This window comes from Protopterus annectens, chromosome 9.part0, assembly GCF_019279795.1.
Source record: "Protopterus annectens isolate FY-2018-M chromosome 9.part0, PAN1.0, whole genome shotgun sequence".
In the NCBI taxonomy this organism is placed as follows: Eukaryota; Metazoa; Chordata; order Ceratodontiformes; family Protopteridae; genus Protopterus; species Protopterus annectens.
This window is the reverse complement of record NC_056743.1, coordinates 1478345548-1478367658: the sequence shown is the minus strand read 5'-3', so window position 1 is coordinate 1478367658 and position 22111 is coordinate 1478345548. Positions and strand designations below refer to the sequence as shown.

The 22111-nt window shown below is 38.4% G+C and overlaps 1 protein-coding gene across 5 annotated transcripts in view; it reads right to left on the bottom strand.

Moving 5' to 3' along the window:
* The window catches only part of WIZ (WIZ zinc finger), a 3168750-nt gene that overhangs the window by 1918469 nt on the left and 1228170 nt on the right, over positions 1–22111 (bottom strand). The window lies entirely within an intron of this gene.

Sequence of the window (22111 nt, the reverse complement as noted above, 5' to 3'; positions counted from 1 at the left end):
AATGGTTACCTAGATGACTGCCTCAGTCAGACACAAACACAGGAGGAGCTGTAGAAGGCACTGGGGTAAACCCTAAATTGTACAAACAGACTGGGCATTTCCCAGAACAAACAGAAGTCTAACTTAATTCCAGTCAGGGCAATGATCTTTCTGATGGCCCTTCTGACAGCAAAGCCTACCTACTCACAGAAAAAGTGGAGTTCATTATCACCTTAGTTTAGGGCATGGCAAGAAAATCCATGGTAATGGCCAAATCATGTCTGAGCATTCTGGGCCACGTGGTATCTACCATACTGATGATACCTCTCACCACAAACATACATGAGGAAGCTTCAGCGGTCCTAAAAATAGATGGGACCAGCTGTCTCACCCCTTTGGACTGTCCCATTTCAGTCCTACCCTATAAATGGAGGGAGGTGAAATGGTGATTACAAGTGCAAAAGAATGAAGGCATGCCATTCAAACTGTTGACCCCAAACACGACCTTAACCATAGAGACATTGAACACAGCATGAGAAACTGTACACTGAACCTCAAAGAAGATCTACACACGTGGAAGCTGCAAAGGGAAACATTCTTGGACCTCACAAACAGATGGAGAGTACTAGACAAAGACCTCTGCTTCACTGAGCAACAGACAGCTAGGAAATCTCTGATCCAGAGTACCAAACAGACTTGGACAGTGGACACCTTCCCCCTGAACTGGACAGGTTTGTTCTATTTGTTCTTCGTCCTACCCCAGGGTAGTTCAAAAGTTAAAGGATGAGAAGACAGACATGATTCTGCTTGTCTCTTTCTTGTTTTGACTGACATCCTGTTTGGGTTGTTACATAAGTGTGGTGGTTGAGAATATTTTTTACATGTTATTCTAACTTGGTACGTTGTGCGCAGTAAAATGTTTAAGTAGGTTAAATTAAAAAATCTGAAACTCTGATTTAGGGCATGACTGAATACACATCTGACAAGGGGGCTGCTACCACCCCAGCAACCCCCACTATACACAATTTCAACTGCCCTGCAGTCCTATGGTGGGGGTGTGGGGGGCAGAAGCCCCTTGATGGACATTCCACTGTCTTTTTAACATGTCATCATCTTATTTCAGACAACCGTTTATTTCTTGAGAATAAGACATATAACATTATATTAAAATGTTGTCCAAGGTCACTACTTGCTACTGTGCATCCTGACGAGTCTTAATGTAAAATATCACCATACAGGGGATCCCTAATACGCCCCAAACTGTCCACACTCAGACTAGCTGTTTCAGAAGATATGACTCTTTTACCCTTTGGGTACTTTTAACCAAAGGATGACATGGGGGAAACTATGAGGCCAAGTACCAGGAGACCATACCAAGATAAATGGAAAATGAAAAAAAAATCCTCTTCTGGTGCTAAAAGAGGAACCAGTCCTCAACGCAGGTAGTCATGCCATCAGTTTTCCAACATCTGTCTGAGCTATTTTCTTCTAGTTTAGATTATGCCCTTTTGAAGGTAATTCTCACAGCTATTTCTACCTGTCAGCCTGTAGAACCCCCCAGTCAAACAATTTCTGAATAGCATTATTCACCTGAGGTCTCCAAAAAGAAAAGTGGCTCCAGCTTGGGACCTGAATTTTGTGTTTTTAAAAACTGACCTCACCATTGTTTCAGCTGGCTGCAACAGTATCACTAAAATTGCTGACTTGCAAAACTGTTTTCCTCCTTACTGTTTTGTCTCTTAGGAGAGTCACAAATTTCTAAGCCTTTGTGCAAGGCCACATTCATGCAGTTCCATTAAGTCAGGATGGCACTGCAGACCACCTCCTTATTCATGTCAAAGGTTATTAATAAAAAAGGTCCTGAACCAAGTGATCCAACTTTCAGTTTTCTTTCATAGTCCCCAGAATAGTGGGAAAGGATCTTGCATTCCCTAAACATTTAAAGACATTTGCGATACAACCTGAACAGCGCTTAAGCATTTACTTCATTTTTATTTTACATTTGTTTACCAGGGTAATACACTGATCTCAGTGGGACATTTACAGGCACAGCCCAAATGAATATATCACAATATAAAGAGGAAATACAAATTCTGCATATTCACACCTTTTCAAAACACTACAGACTGGATACGGTCTTCAAAGTGAGGGCTAAATTTGCTTTTGCTATACAGAAAATCATTCTCCAGTCTTCGTCTGAGTAGTGAGACAAGCACCTTACTTGGAAGGCACAGCCTTGGTAATATTCCTATAGTTCTACAGCTCTGTAAGAGACTTATAATTGTAGATGTTATAATGTGGTCACTGTTGCAGTCCTATTTGCTTCCTTCCTTCCCCTGTACTGCAACGGGATAATTATAAGCTGGACAGGTACCATATAACCCTTCCTTTCAGACTTTTATCCTTGTCCCTTCCTCTCACTGTTTAGGTACAATAAGGAGGGCTTCAGTTCTCCGATTTTCAAACGGCATCCCTAGAACAATTCTTTGTTAGTAATGCATGGTGCAAGCATGGCTTTGTAATGGTTGGGAACAAGAAACACATGATGTAAGTAGATTTGCCACATGTACATCAGTCATAGAGAGGTGAGAATGTTTAACTCTGAAAGTCAAGGTGGATGTCACACTCAGCCGGTGGCAGTAATCCTTATAATGATGACTCCAACAGTGACTACAAACTTACTGAGAGACATGAAATTATACCATGATATGCGCTTTTTGTTTTGTTTTCTTTTCCTTTTTATCACTTACTCTAGGTTTGACTGTAAAAGCTGTAAGTCTCTCTTTTTTAATAAAGAGAACAGTCACTAATACTTGATCAGGATAGCATGGGGAAAGCACCGTATGAATGTGACTTTACATAGAAGATACTGCTGAGATCTTTATATTTATTACACCTGTACATAATAAGCAATGTTGATGCAGCAGCTATTAGTTTTTCTTGAGTGTGACTAAGGTGAAAACTACTTTAAGGCATACATATGTTTGTTAACACGTGGTAATGTTGTTGAGATGTAAATAAAGCTAGTCTACTCTAAACTGTCAGTTTACCTAATGCTCTAACTAGTTATTAGTCTCTATTTATAGCATAAACCTTCAGTTATACTTACAAGTGTTTCTGTTACAACACATAACAAAATTTATAATACTTACCCAGTTTATAGTCATTTTTCCAGTGGTCTATTTAATGTGTAAACTCAGATTTTTATTCTTCATTCACAAATTTTTACCTTCTACCTTTGTTCACTGTGTTTCATTATGTACTATAATATATGCAGGACAGTTTATTCAACATTTTCTTATTTTATTATCTACTTCACAGTTATGTTGCATTATTACTGTGATTTGTTTTCCACATATACTCTTGTTTTAAAGGGAGTTCTCAGTAGTTGAGAAAATCATTACAGTGTGTAACAGAAAGAATAAAAGCCTTGGACTTATTTTTACAGCAGACACAACAGGCAGAGAAGATAAGATTATATCAAACTGGCCAAAAGCTGTAACTCAGTGACAAGTGTGAAGGTATCTGTCCTGAAACTAAAAGAAAAATATAAAACAAGAAAACAAAATCTCTCTGGCCTAATGGTGAGGTATGCTTTAGAAGAAATTCAGAAGGCAAATTATGCACTGGTTATCAAATGAAACTCCCTAGCAGAAGTCTTGGCCCACACTGGAGAATTAAAGTACTCAGTGGTATCCGGGATGCAGCAGCATGGAAAGAAGGAGTGGGGATACTGACAAAGAACACAATGGAAGTGGTGGTGAGCACGGAAGAAGTACTGCTGATTTATTTACTGACTGATTGTAGGGGTTACTGACAAAGAACACAATGGAAGTAGTGGTGAGCACGGAAGAAGTACTGCTGAATTATTTATTGATTGATTGTAGGGGTTACTGACAAAGAAAGTAATGGAAGTAGTGGTGAACACCGAAGAAGTACTGCTGATTTATTTACTGACTGATTGTAGGGGTTACTGACAAAGAAAGTAATGGAAGTAGTGGTGAACATGGAAGAAGCACTGCTGATTTATTTACTGACTGACTGTAGGGGTTACTGACAAAGAACACAATGGAAGTAGTGGTGAACATGGAAGAAGCACTGCTGATTTATTTACTGACTGATTGTAGGGGTTACTGACAACAAAGTAATGGAAGTAGTGGTGAACATGGAAGAAGCACTGCTGATTTATTTACTGACTGATTGTAGGGGTTACTGACAAAGAAAGTAATGGAAGTAGTAGTGAACATGGAAGAAGTACTGCTGATTTCTTTATTTACTGACTGATTGTAGGGGTTACTGACAAAGAATGTAATGGAAGTAGTGGTGAACATGGAAGAAGTACTGCTGATTTATTTATTTACTGATTGTAGGGGTTACTGACAAAGAAAGTAATGGAAGTAGTGGTGAACATGGAAGAAGTACTGCTGATTTATTTACTGACTGATTGTAGGGGTTACTGACAAAGAAAGTAATGGAAGTAGTGGTGAACATGGAAGAAGTACTGCTGATTTATTTATTTACTGACTGATTGTAGGGGTTACTGACAAAGAAAGTAATGGAAGTAGTGGTGAACATGGAAGAAGTACTGCTGATTTATTTACTGACTGATTGTAGGGGTTACTGACAAAGAAAGTAATGGAAGTAGTGGTGAACATGGAAGAAGCACTGCTGATTTATTTACTGACTGATTGTAGGGGTTACTGACAAAGAAAGTAAATGGAAGTAGTGGTGAACATGGAAGAAGTACTGCTGATTTATTTATTTACTGACTGATTGTAGGGGTTACTGACAAAGAAAGTAATGGAAGTAGTGGTGAACATGGAAGAAGCACTGCTGATTTATTTACTGACTGATTGTAGGGGTTACTGACAAAGAACACAATGGAAGTGGTGGTGAGCATGGAAGAAGCACTGTTGATTTATTTACTGACTGATTGTAGGGGTTACTGACAAAGAAAGTAATGGAAGTAGTGGTGAACATGGAAGAAGTACTGCTGATTTATTTATTTACTGACTGATTGTAGGGGTTACTGACAAAGAAAGTAATGGAAGTAGTGGTGAACATGGAAGAAGTACTGCTGATTTATTTACTGACTGATTGTAGGGGTTACTGACAAAGAAAGTAATGGAAGTAGTGGTGAACATGGAAGAAGTACTGCTGATTTATTTATTTACTGACTGATTGTAGGGGTTACTGACAAAGAAAGTAATGGAAGTAGTGGTGAACATGGAAGAAGTACTGCTGATTTATTTACTGACTGATTGTAGGGGTTACTGACAAAGAAAGTAATGGAAGTAGTGGTGAACATGGAAGAAGCACTGCTGATTTATTTATTTACTGACTGATTGTAGGGGCTACTGACAAAGAAAGTAAGGGAAGTAGTGGTGAACATGGAAGAAGTACTGCTGATTTATTTACTGACTGATTGTAGGGGTTACTGACAAAGAAAGTAATGGAAGTAGTGGTGAACATGGACGAAGTACTGCTGATTTATTTACTGACTGATTGTAGGGGTTACTGATAAAGAAAGTAATGGAAGTAGTGGTGAACATGGAAGAAGCACTGCTGATTTATTTACTGACTGATTGTAGGGGTTACTGACAAAGAACACAATGGAAGTAGTGGTGAACATGGAAGAAGCACTGCTGACTTATTTACTGACTGATTGTAGGGGTTACTGACAAAGAACACAATGGAAGTGGTGGTGAGCATGGAAGAAGTACTGCTGATTTATTTACTGACTGATAGTAGGGGTTACTGACAAAGAAAGTAATGGAAGTAGTAGTGAACATGGAAGAAGTACTGCTGATTTCTTTATTTACTGACTGATTGTAGGGGTTACTGACAAAGAAAGTAATGGAAGTAGTGGTGAACATGGAAGAAATACTGCTGATTTATTTACTGACTGATTGTAGGGGTTACTGACAAAGAAAGTAATGGAAGTAGTGGTGAACATGAAAGAAGCACTGCTGATTTATTTACTGACTAATTGTAGGGGTTACTGACAAAGAAAGTAATGGAAGTAGTGGTGAACATGGAAGAAGTACTGCTGATTTATTTATTTACTGACTGATTGTAGGGGTTACTGACAAAGAAAGTAATGGAAGTAGTGGTGAACATGGAAGAAGTACTGCTGATTTATTTACTGACTGATTGTAGGGGTTACTGACAAAGAAAGTAATGGAAGTAGTGGTGAACATGGAAGAACCACTGCTGATTTATTTACTGACTGATTGTAGGGGTTACTGACAAGAAAGTAATGGAAGTAGTGGTGAACATGGAAGAAGCACTGCTGATTAATTTACTGACTGATTGTAGGGGTTACTGACAAAGAACACAATGGAAGTGGTGGTGAGCATGGAAGAAGTACTGCTGATTTATTTACTGACTGATTGTAGGGGTTACTGACAAAGAAAGTAATGGAAGTAGTGGTGAACATGGAAGAAGTACTGCTGATTTATTTATTTACTGACTGATTGTAGGGGTTACTGACAAAGAAAGTAATGGAAGTAGTGGTGAACATGGAAGAAGTACTGCTGATTTATTTACTGACTGATTGTAGGGGTTACTGACAAAGAAAGTAATGGAAGTAGTGGTGAACATGGAAGAAGTACTGCTGATTTATTTATTTACTGACTGATTGTAGGGGTTACTGACAAAGAAAGTAATGGAAGTAGTGGTGAACATGGAAGAAGTACTGCTGATTTATTTACTGACTGATTGTAGGGGTTACTGACAAAGAAAGTAATGGAAGTAGTGGTGAACATGGAAGAAGCACTGCTGATTTATTTATTTACTGACTGACTGTAGGGGCTACTGAGAAAGAAAGTAATGGAAGTAGTGGTGAACATGGAAGAAGTACTGCTGATTTATTTACTGACTGATTGTAGGGGTTACTGACAAAGAAAGTAATGGAAGTAGTGGTGAACATGGACGAAGTACTGCTGATTTATTTATTTACTGATTGTAGGGGTTACTGACAAAGAAAGTAATGGAAGTAGTGGTGAACATGGAAGAAGTACTGCTGATTTATTTACTGACTGATTGTAGGGGTTACTGACAAAGAAAGTAATGGAAGTAGTGGTGAACATGGAAGAAGTACTGCTGATTTATTTACTGACTGATTGTAGGGGTTACTGACAAAGAAAGTAATGGAAGTAGTAGTGAACATGGAAGAAGCACTGCTGATTTATTTATTTACTGACTGATTGTAAGGGTTACTGACAAAGAAAGTAATGGAAGTAGTTGTGAACATGGAAGAAGCACTGCTGATTTATTTACTGACTGATTGTAGGGGTTACTGACAAAGAAAGTAATGGAAGTAGTGGTGAACATGGAAGAAGTATTGCTGATTTATTTACTGACTGATTGTAGGGGTTACTGACAAAGAAAGGAATGGAAGTAGTGGTGAACATGGAAGAAGTACTGCTGATGTATTTATTTACTGACTGATTGTAGGGGTTACTGACAAAGAAAGTAATGGAAGTAGTGGTGAACATGGAAGAAGCACTGCTGATTTATTTATTTACTGACTGATTGTAGGGGTTACTGACAAAGAAAGTAATGGAAGTAGTGGTGAACATGGAAGAAGCACTGCTGATTTATTTATTTACTGACTGATTGTAGGGGTTACTGACAAAGAAAGTAATGGAAGTAGTGGTGAACATGGAAGAAGTACTGCTGATTTATTTACTGACTGATTGTAGGGGTTACTGACAAAGAAAGTAATGGAAGTAGTGGTGAACATGGAAGAAGCACTGCTGATTTATTTATTTATTGACTGATTGTAGGGGTTACTGACAAAGAAAGTAATGGAAAAAGTGGTGAACATGGAAGAAGCACTGCTGATTTATTTATTTACTGACTGATTGTAGGGGTTACTGACAAAGAAAGTAATGGAAGTAGTGGTGAACATGGAAGAAGCACTGCTGATTTATTTATTTACTGACTGATTGTAGGAGTTACTGACAAAGAAAGTAATGGAAGTAGTGGTGAACATGGAAGAAGCACTGCTGATTTATTTACTGACTGATTGTAGGGGTTACTGACAAAGAAAGTAATGGAAGTAGTGGTGAACATGGAAGAAGCACTGCTGATTTATTTATTTACTGACTGATTGTAGGGGTTACTGACAAAGAAAGTAATGGAAGTAGTGGTGAACATGGAAGAAGTACTGCTGATTTATTTACTGACTGATTGTAGGGGTTACTGACAAAGAAAGTAATGGAAGTAGTGGTGAACATGGAAGAAGCACTGCTGATTTATTTATTTACTGACTGATTGTAGGGGTTACTGACAAAGAAAGTAATGGAAGTAGTGGTGAACATGGAAGAAGCACTGCTGATTTATTTATTTACTGACTGATTGCTTTTGCTGACCTGCAGAGTCTGTATGAATAAACAGCCCATTTTCAGCAGTGGCCTATGGAAAAAAGTTCCACAGAAGAAAAACTTATTACATAGAAAAAAACAATACTCAGATTGGTATATGCAGTAAAAGGTAAATATCACACGTGATCTGTGAAGTTACATACGATATAGAAGAGAAGTACATGAAAACCAGCAAGTACAATATTACAATATTATATTTATTTTCAATTAGATAGTACAAGTGACACTAGTAGTACAAGTGACACTGGTAAAAAAACAAGTCCAAAAACTGTATTTACATTCCATGAGCAATACAAGTACCTAGATTCTACATGGATGTAACTACTTCTTCTTTGGGATTAGTCGGGTCACTAAATGAGATTCAACAGGTCCCTGGGAAGGTAGAAGTGGATTTCAAGTTCTGACACTGAAGCATGTGGATACGCAGATGAAGGGGACAAAGGATATAAGTTCTGATAGGAGGTCAGGGAGTACTAACGTGAGGTCTGAAATACATTCTGTTGCTATTTTGTTGTTACGTGCTACAAAGTTACCCTGGAGGGAATCACGGGCAAAGACAAGTCCCTGTCAGGGACTGACTCAGATTAGTTTTGAAAGGTGCTAGTTTGTCTAGCCATTTGAGGATAAGTAGTAGATCTTTCCATAGTTTGGATACATAGTTTGTATATAAGGAGCCTCCTGAACTGTTGTTAGATTTAATAATGGTTAGTATGTTTTTATTTCTTGTGTGAATGTTTCTGAGTGGGGAGAAGTACAGAAGGATTTTATTAAAAGATGGACACTTTTGTGGCTTATAAATGAGGTTGTGGGCTGTGAGTAGCTAAATGTATGTAAGGTAGTGTGGTAACTCAAGCCAGATGAGATGTTTTAGAGACTTGCAGTGGTGGGTTCTATTTGAGTGGTTTGATGCAAACTTGGTAATTTTGTTGTACCACACTTCTAATTTTAGTTGTTGGGGCTAAAAGTATATGTGAACTTGGTAATTTTGTTGTACCATACATCTAGTTTTAGTTTTTGGGGCCAAAAGTATATATGAACCAGCAACACAGTTCACCAGGTTCACTGTTGTTGTCAGATTTGCACTTCATTGAATAGTTTACAGTGCAGTAGTGACTGCGGGTTACACGTGACACACTTTATCTGAAAAACAAATTGTGTCTTCATTCCCCTTTGGCATGTCATATCTTCTTATATGAATAAAGATTACAGTTTTCCAGAACAATGTTAATTTTTCTTGTTTACCTTACTCGCTGTTCTGTTTATGAAAAGAATGCTATATTCCTGTGATTAATCTGTGGTATTGTATTCCTTTATTAGTCAAATCCCAACTGTGAACATGATATACCTGGTACCTAATACATACAGAGAAACCATGTCATTATGGTAATGTATGCAGACCTAAAGAAACTAGGAGATGACACTTGGAAATATACTGCTGTCATATTACTGTTTGAAAACCATAAGATATGTAGGTAATACGGGTATATAGGGGTGGTCATGGTTTCCTTTATCGTCTCGTGAGTTAGTTAGTTTCTTTCTCCAAAAGCTCTCCCTTACTCCACCACAAGTCTCACTGCTGCCTTAGAAACAAGACATTAGCATCCAAAAATGTTATCCTGTCTATTGACAGTACTGAGCTAGCCACTTACAGGTTTCCATTCTAAGAGACAAAAAAGAAAGAGCGAGAAAAGAAAGAAATGTAAAGTAAGGCAGCAGTAAACTCAATAGTTATCTTACATCATCTGCTAAATGAACCTCTTCTTTGTCTTTAAGACCTCCTCCAAATATCTCCATTTGCCCAAACCTAGACAGTGGCAGTCTAACTCCAAATATTCCTGTTTTCCCAAACTAGACAGTGGTATTTTCAATAAAGAGGGTTCACTGCACTTCCCAGCATCAAACAAGTAATAGGTTCTTCACAACATGTCACTCCTTGATGGGTAGCACTGATACATTATATGCATAATATTTTCTTGAGTATGCTACACTTTTGTTGTGGCCCACTTTGTTGACACTTAAAGCGCTGTGTATCAACAAAAATTGCAATGCACTGGTAGCAAAATCATTGTACACTGCAGTCTGTGGTGTTTCATTGGTCAGGCTGCTCTGAGTAAAGTTAAAAGGTTACTTTTGTTTTGTTTTTTTTTCTCTCCCTCTTCTCCAAATATGTGTGACTTTGGAGGCAGTACATAATATAAAGATAAGTGGCCTGGAGGTGGAGCTTTCACACTGTAGGAATGCAGCAGCCTCCCTCAAAGCCAGTACATTTTAGCTTTCTGCAATGTTTATTACACCACACTTTTCATCATTCAACATTCTGGATCTTAGAATCAAACCTCAGTGTTCTGAGTTTCACTACACTGGAGCTCAACATTCTATTTAATTGTTATTTTCTTCCATTCCTGTCTTTCTGGCATTTATAAAGTACAGTTGTGTAAGAACTTTCCATAAAGTATAGTTGTGTAAGATCTTACTATAACAGCCGATGTCTTACTTTTCACTGTTGTAGTATTCTTAACTCTTGGGATATCCTTCCAAGGATAATATATGTCCGGCCAGTATAGCAAAGCCTTTATAACTTCTAGGTGCCACATGTCAGGCATATGCCTTATGTGCAAGTTATAAGGTAAATATGTGACATATGGACGCCAAATCCTCAGAACTGAAGTGCTGCAGGAGAACCAGAGCAATCCCAGAGAAAACAATAACATGCACAAACAGGAAGAGAAGAGAAATGAGATAATGATGGAAGAAGGACCCTTCGGCCAGAGGTAAGGCAACCATAGATAAAAGGACAAAGGCAGAGAAGAGCCCTCCACAAACCCATGAAGGATGGTCCTGGCAAAACCCGCCCTGGCTCTGGAAATGATATCCAACTTGTAATGTTTGGTAAAAGTGTGAACCGAAGATCAAGTAGTAGCGTCCAAGATGGATCTAGTAGCCAGATCCTTGAAAAAAGCACCAGAAAAGGCCACTGCCCTGGTAGAATGAGCACGAACAGAAGAGGAAAGCTGCTTACAATGAAAAGAATAACAAAAAGAAATGGCATTACAAATCCAGATGGAGATTGTTTGATTTGACACTGTCAAATCCAATTTCCTGGCATGAAAGGAAACAAAAAGCTGCTCAGATTTTTTTAATGAGTTTTGTGTTACCAGAGTAATATCTGAGCTGTCTATGTACATCCAAGGTGAGTAGTACCCTGTAACTGGAAGCCTGTGGAGAAGGAAAAAGGGGGAAGATGAACTGACTAATTAATGGGCAAATCATTAACCACCTTAGGCATAAAAGGAGGACTGGTATGAAAAAACACCCTGTCCTTGTGAAAAACTAAAAACGGAGGAACTGCCATGACTGCATGAAGTTCAGAGACCCCTTGGAAAAAGTAACAGCCACCAAAAATAGTCACCCAAATACAATCCTGCAGGGAAGAAGAAAAAGGGACTGAATCAATTTTTCAATAATAAAATGAAGGTCCCAAGAAGGAAGAATAGGCTTTCTTGAAGGCCTGATATGAACGACGCCTTTTAATAATTGTTTAACTTCAAAATTAGAAGCCAAAGGTGGAGTGAGAGGCATAAACAGCTGACAAATGAACTTTAGCAGAAGAATATGACAAACCAGGACTGAGAAATTCACACAAATAAGAAAGGACCATAGGGACCCCCACAGAAAAAAGGTCCAAGTCATGGTTGAGACACCAGAAAGACAATCTCTTCCATTTAGCCACACAGGATTTTCTAGTAGTGGGTTTTCTGGCCTCTTGCAAATCCTGAAGCACGTCCTCAGAAAACTGGTGTTGGAAAGGAATCACAACTCTGTCACACAAAGTGTCAGCTGAAAGGTAGACAAGTGGGGGAGAATAAAATATACCTTGTCTAGTGTGAGAAGATCCTTCCTTTTAGGTAACTTGTGATGACTGACCCTGACCAGGTGAAAGAGAAAGGGGAAGCAATGCTGTCTGGGCCAAAAGGGAGTCACCAGTAAGATTGGGGGGTTGTCCCTCATGATCTTGTGCAAGATCCTGGAAAGAAGAGGAAGGCTGGCATACAGAAACATTCTGTCAATGCCCAGAAATGCCTCCATGTGAAGCAGCCAATCATGAGAATTTATCCTGGACCTGTTCAAACAGTTTGCCGCTAGATTGTGTTCTGAAGGGATGTAAACCACCTGAAGAACCAAGTGATAGTGGACTGCAGAATCCCAAGCCTGAAGAGGTTGCAAAGAAGGTAATATTTTGTGCCCCCTTGCTTATTGAGGTACCATTTTACTGTGGTATTGTCTGTAAAAACCTTTAGAGGACCTGGAACCTGAAGGCAGCAAAAGGCATGAATAGCTAGAATTAGAGCTCTCATCTCTTTGATGCTGATATCGTCTGACATCTGTTGACGGGACCAAAGACCCTGAACTTTCAGGTTGTTGGAGGAAGCTCCCCAACCTCGACTGGAGGCATGTACAGCTCCTGAGTAGGAAGAGGAACCTGAAAAGGCAGATCGGGATTGAAGGAAATGTGACAAATCCACCAGCAGAATTTGAGCTTGAGACAGGATAACAGAAGGATCGGATACTCCAAAGGGCGGATGTGCTTAAACCAAACAGTCTTGAGATACCACTAAATTTCCTCATGTGGAGTTCAGCAAAAGGAACCATGGGAAGGGTGGATGCTATGTATCCTAGGGCTCAGAGAAATTCACATGCAGGAAAATTTGGAACAGGAAGAAAAGACTGGAAATAAGCAGTCAAAGAGAGAATCTTGGGAGGCGGGAGACAAGCCAACATTGAGCTGGTCTAAATCCTGCAACCCAAAAAACTCTTGGTCCTGAGAGTGAGTCAACACAGACTTTTTGAGATTCAGGGTGATCCCCAAACTGCGCAGAAGCATGGTGAAGTGCAGATTATGAAACATGAGCTGCTGAGAGGGATCCTGAATTAGAAGATTATCCAAATAAGGAAATATCTGAATTCCTGGAAGTCTAGAAGGCTACCACAGTGGCCAGATATCTGATAAATACACTTGGAGCTGTAGAAAATCCAAAAGGTAGAGCAGAGAACTGATAATGAGAGGAAGAAACAGAGAAATGTAAAAACTTCCTGAAAGGAGAGTTAATAGAAATATGGAGGTAATAAACCTTCAAATCCAGAGATACCAGAAAAGCTTAGGGAAGCAAAAGTGGGAAGTGTCTGAAGAGACATCATGAATGAAGAAACTTTAAGAAAGGTGTTGAGAAAAGATAGGTCTAGGATGGGCCTCCATGATCTCTCCTTCCTGGGAACCAGAAGTGTTTTGCATAAAAAAAAAACTGTTCCCTGCTGAGAAAATGGAACAGGTTGAATGGTTTCCTGTTCTACCAGATCTCACAAAACTAAAGGAAAATGCAGAAGCTGGCAAGGAGAAGGCTGAGGAAGGCCAAAAATGGAGGAAGAGACTTCCAGGCAGTAAAATAACCATTCTGGATGATGAAGAGAACTTAGGAGTCTGTGGATGTCTGTTGCCAAACAGGAAAGGGTTAGCCCGATATGTGTATATATATATATATATATATATATATATATATATATATATATACACACACACATATATATATATATATATATATATATATATATATATATATATATATATATATATATATATATATATATAGAGAGAGAGAGAGGTTTTAGGCCTCTAGAACTCAGAGTGGGTTTGTCTTGGAAAATCCATTTAGTAACCCTCTCACTTCTAGCAGGTTATCTAGCCTGTCTGTGGACAATAGACAATTTTGATGGATAGTTCCTCTGAAACTTAGGTAGAGGGAAAACAAAAAAAATGTTCATATCTTGCACAACCTTGCCCTTATCCTGCAGGGTTTTAAAAAATTCTGCAGCAGCAGTGCCAAAAAAGAAGAAAGTTGTCTAAGGGACAATCTAAAAGTTAGGCCTTAATGTCCTCAGATAAGGCCTGAAGGAGCAATCAAGAATATCTGCTCATGACAGAACCAGATGCAGCTGCCCTAGAAGATGCTTCAGCTGCATCATAGCGACATTTAATGGAATAGTGAGCTAACTGAGAGGTAGAAATCAGAAGAGATAGAGCAGAATTTCTTACTGTCCAACTCAAGCATATCAATCAAAGCCCACCCCAACTGGGAAGGGAAGAGCCAAAACATATCTAGTCATGTGGGTCTGATAATTAACAGCCCTAAAAACCAAAATAGCAGAAGTATATACACTTTTTTCCCATCTCTCCCCATACTATGCCTGTCCTTGTCAGAAAGTAAAAGCTTGGAAGAGGAATGCAGTTTGGAAGGCTTATCTGTGCACATGGAAACAGTAGCAAGATCAGAAGAAGAACTTTAATACAAGTACTTATGATCCTCAGGAACTTTAAAAAATCTGTCTGGCTTCTTAGGGGACAGAGGTTGAGAGTCAGGCGCCTGAGAAGCTGCTGTACATGTGTCTAAAAGGGCAGTTAAGACGAGGGACCGCAGAAGGTCTGGGTGAGTTCATTTGCATGAGTTAATAACATCTCTTTTGAACCTCTGAAACCTGGGTACAGTCCCACTTGAACTGTTACATCATATTGATTACTATGTCTCCAAAAAATAATTTCTCAAAAGGATAGTCAGGAGATAAAGAATGTTTTTCATCAGACCCCATGGCTAAAGGAGAGTCGGTTTGGAATGCTAAGGATTCTTCAAGATTCAGAATCCCTACGTGTATCTTAGACAGGGTGGAAGGCCAGGGAGCAGAAGCAGCAGGGACAAACAACTCTTGTGGGGGTTTCAGTGCCATAAGGGCAATAAACAGCCCCTGAGTAAAGTCATGCCACTTTTTGTGAGGATCCTTAGCCATAGTAGCCAATTGTTTGGTTTTCTGTTTCTTTTTTAAAGGAACAACTGCCTTATCAAATCTAAGAAGGTCAGACCCCTGCCTAGATTCGATGAGGTTAACAGGCACCTTTTCCCTAACCAAAATTTGGGGAATTCTCCCAAGGCCCTTCAGATATAAATAGCCGTGGTTCCCCCTCTACATCTGTACCACACATATGCACAGCTAAAGCGGATGTGTGAGTAGGCAGCCCCATTTTGGCCTCCGACTAGATAATGGCAGAGGGAACTGGCGTCAGCACCAAATGCTCCTCTTGTTCTTCATCCAACCTGAGGGCGATATCTAGTAGCACCTGGACAACAGCATGTTCAGTATGTCTTTTTTTTTTTTTTTTAGCTTTTTTCTTAAGTGGCAGCTTAACTTAGGGGTGGGCAGATTTGGCCACAGTACCGAGTCAAAAACTTCAGATGTTGGTTTTCCAAATAAATAGCAAGGAAAAACAGGCAACTGAGTAGTATCTTAGGAACAAATGCTTGACAAACATCACACTGAGTATAATCGTGAGTTGCACCCAAACAGAAAAGGGCCTTCTTGTGTCGATCTTTATGGGGAATCTGCCACTCACACTGACACTTTCCCGTCCTGTATCAAACTACAAGGAGGAGAAAAGAAAGGAAGAAACCCCAATGGGGCAATTAACTTTAGAAGGATTGGTAGATGAACCAGCTCAGTGAATGGTGTACAGACCGAATTCAGACATAGCATTCAGACTGCCAGCAAAGAATTTCTGAGGATTAGGAGTCTGTATGTCAGACATGTACCTTACACCTTGCACAAAGGATATACATCTGATGTACAGTGCTCAGAAGGTGTAAAGGCTTTAGTATACCAGATGGACATTAGCTATCCTCAGCAGAATAACCCAAGAGTAAAGAATACTGCAACAGTGATAAGGAAACATCAACAGATGTCCTACTGATCACTGTTGCAGTACGGCAAAGTGCTGAGTTATCTCGCCAAATAACCTGGATGTCTGGCCCAGGTACCAAAGCCAAAACTTTCCATATAGGCATAGATCCAATGTGTGAACTAAGCCTGCAGGCATAAGGATACATAAGTGGATGTTTGAGTGGGAAAATCTCAAGACAATCCCACTGCTAGTCCGAATGCAAGTCTCACACCCGGTCTGTTCTATACATGGTAAATGATATCCTGTGCTTTCACTGATTCAGAAAGGTGCTCAGTTGGGGAACCTTCCTTGTTTTTTCTCAAAGATTTGGTGATTCAACGCTTAGATATCAGTCTAGGAAGAGAAAGTGTGATTGTGGTAGGCAGATTCCTTTTAAGGATCTACACTTCCAATGCTTCTTTTGCCTAAGTTCAGAACATAACTATAAAAACTGCAGTATCTGTCACTCACTTGTACCAACAACCCTATGCATAGATCTTTCCTCTCTTAATTATTTGGAGACCCAATGTCTTAAGCACTTCAACCAAGCTAACACTCCCAAAATCCTACTCATTCCAAAAATGAAATTCAAGAAGCCTAGGCCTGAACTTTTGACTACCCAGACAGACACAGACATACTCATTGATGTTTCAGAACCCATGGTATGTTCGACTACTTCTCAGGCTCCCACTACCATGACCTGCCAGAGGCCGGTATGGCATCTGATTCTCACAAATCCAATAAAACTGATTTTAACCAACACTGGGGAGAAGGGAATTCTCATCTTATAATTTCCAAACGATCAGAGGGTATTCCACAAATCTTAGTTTGGGAAGAAGAGACAGGGTTCTTAATCAAGGTACATCAGGAGCCATATCCACCATGTTCTAAAGAAGGACATCTAACTGATACTGTCCTTGGCCAAATCAGCCAACTTCAAACTTTTGACTTCTGAAGCAAGTCTTTATTGGCCTCCTGAGATATCAGCCATGGTTTCCAGTGGCAATAAACTCCTTATCTAGTATACGACAACCTAAAAGCAATCAAGTTTCTTCAGTTGTGAAAAGAGATAACATTTCAGCGGTAGTGTGGAGCGTTAGCCTTAATTTCTCTAGTCGCTGTAAACTTTTGAGTTTTTTGGGCAGTGCCTGATTAGAAACATACTGCTTTATATTATTATTATTTATTTGAATAAACCATGTACTTTTCTACTGAAGGTCACAAGATACAATGAGAGCATATTACTATGCTGAAATTTAATGGAAATATAAAACCATTTTCTCAAAACCAGCTTAGTACATGGTCTTGCTTTGTGAGTGTCTCAGGCAGATGAGAAGTGAAATTTAGTCTACGACTGTTTCAGTTCCTGATCACTTGAATGAGCTTACATGGAAACTGGAATGCAAAACCAGGTTGTATTACAGAAATATTTTTTTCCCTATCTGGGGTGTCTATATCATGCCCCTGATATTTCTGACAAGATTCTGCCTTGAGTTACTCTAAAAATCATTTTTTAACATTTGGATCTCAAATTGTTTTCTGTGCTTGTGTTATGTAAACAGACTTGTTTTACATCAAATTACATTCCTTAAGTCAGCCCATACTCTCTTCTGTACGTCTGACTCAAATTAAATGCTTTACTTCTTTCTTTTAATTAACCATTTGATAAGTGGGTAAGTGGGCTAATACCTGATCAGCCCAAATAGCTAATTACATAATGAATTCACTCATTAATGAATTAAAGCTGAAACTGGATAACAAAATGAAGTCTCCAGTGAGCCCACATTTGGGAAAGCATTAGATGAAAGTTCAGCTGTGTGATTAATGCTAAACTGTGCCACATGAATGATCTTAATGTCTTTAGAAAACTAATAACTTAAAAAGAAACTTTTTTTCCCACCTGAAAACCATCAGACCACCATTGTGGCTGTTGTCAACCATTTGTTCTCCTTTATGGGTTGAAGGCATGGCTGCAATACGTCTGTCATCCAGGTAGTCATCAAGAAAGATACCCCCAACCATTACCTCTCCCCCTGAGACAAGAAGGCTCTGCCTCATCACTCCTCTTTCTCCTCCACCCAATGTTCCAGCATGCATGTCAAATAAGCAAACCTGAGCCAGATGGGGTCACACTCCAGATTTCATCCCTTTACACCATCAAGCAAGCAGAAAACTTAACAGGAACTGATAAAAATGAAATTTTACCCCAGAAATCTTGTGTTCCTTGCACAACTGTGATAAATTTAATGAATTAACAAAACTGCAGCATTTCTTATGTCTTTAATAAAGCTTTTTAAAAAACGAAAAATAAATCCTACTCCTCCCTACGCCATCCCCACCTTTGGTCTGGACAAACGTCATGAGACTTCCTAAAAATGAAAAAAAAATGCCCAAAATCCACTTAGGAGACTTACAATATCTGGTTGGGCTCTTTGACTGAGCCTTTGTCTGAATTTGTAGCATTCTATTTCAAACCTCTGCTTCCTTTTCTTAAATCTAGAATTCAAGATCTGACACAATTTTTAGAAATATTTCAGGATTTTAAAAATGAAAACTCATTAGTACATGCATTCTCTATTTGTTTTGGCTTTATAGAGATAATTTATACAGTCCTGGTTTTAAAATGTTTATTTGTTTTAACAAACATGTTGACAAAAAATGTTTTTTATTTTGATCAGGAATGTTATTTGCAGATAAAAGGGATGGCAGTGGGTGCATCTTTTGCACCCATTTATGCAGAACTTTTAATGGGATATCTGGAAGAACACTTGATTTGTATCAGTAAGTCATGATATTTTTATTTATGGTATGGATATTTGGTGTCATTACTGAGATGACTGCTGGTTGGTTTGGAACTTGGACGTAAGTGATTTATTAGAGTTTGTACAATATTTGAATGATAAACTGGGTCTTCAGTTCAGTATTACTTAACATCTCTCTCTCTCTCTCTCTCTGTATATATATATATATATATATATATATATATATATATACACACACACACACACACACACACACACATATATATATATATATATATTTGTATGTTTTACAGTCTGACAGAGAAATCTCTGAAACTGTACCATCTAAGTGTAAATTTGTTTACAGGAGTGCTAAACCCTCTAGTTTTAATTTTTATAAAAATGAGGGTTAATTCATTTGTTTTACAACAAACTACATTTTTGTGTTCTGAGTTATTAGGCAGTTTTCCTTGTGGTCACTGTTTCACTTGTAGGGTTGTTAAGAGTTGCTCTTTTTCTTCGGCAAATGTTTCTAGAGTTTTTGATATGCATTGTTTCATCACTTGTTATACTCAATGGGTAATTTATTTGGTTACTTGCCAATGTTTATCTTTTTTAGTTGGTTAAATGTTCAGAATTTTTAAAACTAGTATATCTGAACATCTTAGAGACATTCACTGTAAAAAAAAAATACTGCTCTTTACAGACATGTTTATGGGCATTGATACAGTAATGGTGTCAAGGCCTAACAAGCTCGGGTAGAAGAGTTTGCTTTCTGACAAGGAACAGTATTGGACTGTTAAACTGGGAACACTATTTTCACCGGGTCTGAATGAATTGTCTTAATATTAATTATTTGTACTTTCATAATGTTCTGTTATTTTGTGGTTTGTTAGACTTTAAGGTTTTGAATAAAATTTTAATACAAAGTACTGATTATATATTTAAACTTCTTTTTTCTAAATTCACTGTCTGAATAAAATTAGTTGATTAATCAATTAGATGTTTCTGTATTTAAATGACTTGTTTTCAAATATCTGTTATACTTAGGATGGCCCTAGCCAAAACTGGAATCTTGTTTTATTTTTTCACTAAAATGATTCACTGACACTTGATACTTTAGCATGCACATTTTTAAAGTGATGGTTGGTGTGACATCCCCACTCTGGGCCAGTAATCAAGGAGCCTGAATCCTCACCACTAACTCTGGAGAGGGATATTCACTTGGAATGTAAATGGATGCACTCAGTATTTCCAGATGCAGACCTCTCTACATCAAGCACAATTTTCCTTATGAGCACACAGGGAATACAGTCAGCCTGGGGTCTGGGTTTCTCTATATCTGCCTCTCCCCCAGGGCCCCAATAAGGCTCTCCACTGGCACAGTTGTGTTCAGCAACCTCTCTGTGAAACCTGTGCTTCAAGCCCCTGCTCCCTGTAGCTAACATACACACTGTTTGAAATTTAATTTTCACACACACACACACACACCTGGGAAAGGCTGTCACAGATTACCCACTCTACCAACTTTGCCCAGACTATAAGGGAGATTCACTGTCACCAGTCAGTTACTATAAGGCTCTTAGAAGGGGTATCCAAACATACTGAGTGAAATTAATATTAATACAAATGGTAATGTTGACCAAACAGCCAGGCTTTCAAGAGTGGCCAGAGTTATCACCAAATAAATATATGCAAATACTTTCAAAACTATATTTTTCTAAAAGGACCGGCCACAATGGAAAGTTTAAATATATTTAATAATAAATAAATAAATAAATAAATAAATAAATAAACAAGAAAATACTAAATATCTATTTACAGTAAACACCAGAGTTTCAGTTCCAGGAAATACTAAAAAAAAAAAAACACCAATGGAAAGTTTCATACAGATACAGAAAAACAGTATTTAGCTAATCTCACTATCTATTCCTAAATGATTAAAAGAATTACAGTTAACTAGTTAAGTTACTTGCTACCACAAGGCAAGATGATGTGGATGAGGGTCTTTTTAGTAAGGTTTCCAAGAACAGACTGGCCCTGAGACTTCAGTCTCCTCTAATATTAAAAATGTATTTCAGTACTTCTAGAATAACATCATATACATCTGGTCATCTGGTTCCCACACCATTACCAACACTAGAAGCTGCTAGAGTTTAGCACCTATGTGCTACCATACATATCTGGAGCTTTTCTAATATCTATTGCAGCATCTGGAAGCCATAAAACAATAAAACCATTCTACTCTTCCTACAGGAACTACAAACTATTCTCCAGCACAGACACTGCATCTCTGTCTCCCTTCAAAACTGTGGAATAGTATCTTTATAGCTTAATCCGTAAAGTAATTTAACTTCAAGAATATTTTTTCTTCAAAGTCAGGTGGATTAACCTCTTCTCTTCCAGTATATGTTGTTACAATGCATATATTTAAACAGTTACAATAATACAAGTACATTTCTTTTCGGTCCAGCAGGAAACACTCTTGATAAGCTTTAACACAAGCAACTTTACAAATACATTTTTAAACACAATCATCTCTACAAATTAGTTTGATACACAAATGACATACATTTCTTTACAAAATTCCAGCTAGCTGTGTTGGCATATGTTACACATCCACTGCCTTACTTTTCCTGGCATGGCTGGCAGTACCTGCTATCGTCACAGTTGGTATTGGTTGTCAGCTAATCCTAAACTGTCCCATATGAATGATCTTAATGTCTTTAGAGATGGAAACAACTAAAAAAGAAACATTTTTTTCCACTTGCTAACCATCAAACCACCACTGTGGCTATCATCAACCATTTGTTCTTCTTTACAGGTTTACGGCATGGCTGCAATATGTCTATCATCCAGGCAGCCATCAAGACACCCCCCAACCATCCCCTACCCGCCCCCCCCAAAGAAAAGGCTCTGTCTCATCATTCCTCTTTCTCCTCCACCAGCTGTTCTAGCACCTAGGAGAACACATAAACCTGTGTCGGATGGGTCGCACTCCAGATTTCATCCCTCTACGCCATCAAACCAGTAGAAAACTTAACAGAAACTGATAAAAATGAAATTTTACACCAGAAAGCTTGTGTTCCTTTTGAGCATAACTGCAACAGATTTGATGAATTGTTTAACAAAAAAGTAGCATTTTTTATATATTTAATAAAACTCTTTGAAAACGAAGACTAGATTCAATCCCATCCCTATTTTTGGTCTGGAAGACCTTGTGTATGACTAAAAAAGAAGAA